The sequence below is a fragment of the Carlito syrichta genome, unplaced genomic scaffold (assembly GCF_000164805.1).
Source record: "Carlito syrichta isolate Samal-C Ts95f unplaced genomic scaffold, Tarsius_syrichta-2.0.1 Scaffold307106, whole genome shotgun sequence".
NCBI lineage: Eukaryota > Metazoa > Chordata > Mammalia > Primates > Tarsiidae > Carlito > Carlito syrichta.
Window position 1 is genome coordinate 149272 of NW_007251202.1, and position 1848 is coordinate 151119.

Consider the following 1848-nt stretch of genomic DNA (forward strand, 5'->3'; position numbering starts at 1 on the left):
CACCCAAGTTATTACTATAAATTGCTTTACTTCATTTTTCATATACATTTTTTATTTCAAAAAGCTAACATTTTTATACTTCTCAACAAAATCTTCTTGCTAGTGCTGTTCAGAGCTTTTGGAAGATGGCCAATCCCTCTAGTAGTTTCAACAATGGATGATTGTGCTTTGGCTATTTCTTTAATTGAATTCTTTAATTTTGCATAGAAAATAATTCTTGGCTGATAGTAGGAGTGTCTTAGTGGTGTGAACTTAACTTATTATTTGTGTTGCAAAGTTTCTACATTGTGGATAGTTAGGAGGAGGGTGAGGGTGATTTCTCAAGTCCTAACTGATTAAAACACTTTTTAACCTATAAATACAACTAGGGCAACCTCAGAGTGTATCTATAATAGTGTGGGCCCTGGACCTTATAAGGTGATATTTTTAAACAAAAGTGTACACAAATATCTTAATTTTGTAATTTACAAGAACATTTGATTATGTGAACACATAAAAAACTGACTCCCTCAGAAGGGCCAGTGGAAGTGAGAGCTTAAGCTTCATGGTAAATTTGCCTCTGGTTTGTACTTACTGAACTATCTTCAAAATGCTTTTTCTTGTTCCTGTTGCTCTTGCTTTACTTCAACTCCTCAGAGGCAGAGGCCATGTCTTTTTAATCTCTGTATATATAAGATGCTTTAAAAATTGCTTGTTAAATCTATCTGAAGTGAAGGGTACATCAGGAATAGACAGTTTGATATTCTCACACCTAGTCCTGCAGAAACAAGGTCAAATATCTTTAGTAACTTGAAGGAATCCTCGCTCATTAACCTTATGGCATTTCTTTCTTTGACAATTTAGGTCATGATCTTTCACAGTGAATCATCATGGGTAAATGTATAACAGTAGTTATTGTCATAGCCATAGGTAATAATGCAGAAGTCAAATTGTAAGGATGCTTGCAGAATAATTGTTTTACATATAAGGGATAATTATATCTTTGAGTTTTTAGCTGACCTGTGCTGATCAAATAATTAGGAGGAGTAGAAGAGAAAAGAAAGACGGAAGTTGGGAAGTAATTTCACTGTGCACAGGTTTCCAACTTGCCCGAGTCTGGTGAGACAGAACACCCATGCACACAATGGGCTACATGAAACTAGTTTATTACCTACAGATATATGACCACTGAAAACCTCTTCATTTTGCTTCTCTGTTATAAAAAAACCAGCAACTTTTAACTATTCCTGAAAATAGTGTTCCATAAAAAATAATTTGAAAAAATCGAATTATCTCTAAGATACCTTACTGGTCTTTTTACAATTTTAAAATAAAATTCACTTTAGGAAATAATCCATTTGAAACCAGTAATGTGTTAGTCACTATACAGAAGTAGTAAAAGTGCATTTATTTTTTAAGACTTAAAGATACTAACATGGAAAGATAAATAATACATGCGGCATTCAACAAAAATCAGTAATTATCAGCAGAGAAATAAATCCAACAAATCAGCAAGATATTTGCAATAGGTATACAATTAGTATTCACTGGGCAGTTCTAAGTAAGAAAGAATGAGATGGTTCTAGCTGACTGTGGAGGATGTTAATGGAATTATTAAAAGTCATGTGGGAGAAGTTGATATAAGTGAGGGAAATATGAAAGGCTAATTAGAAAGAATCTTGAAGCAAAGATTCAATAATTAGATACTGATATTTAGAAAGACAATAATATAGCCTTTGCCGTGGGATGTCAGGGCAGTGCATTTATTGACACAGGCTTTTGAATCTGACTGAAAATGTGTGGTACTTAGGCGACTCAAAGGGAAGAATATTGTAATATTTCAGTTAGGGCTATTGTGTCCTAAACTAG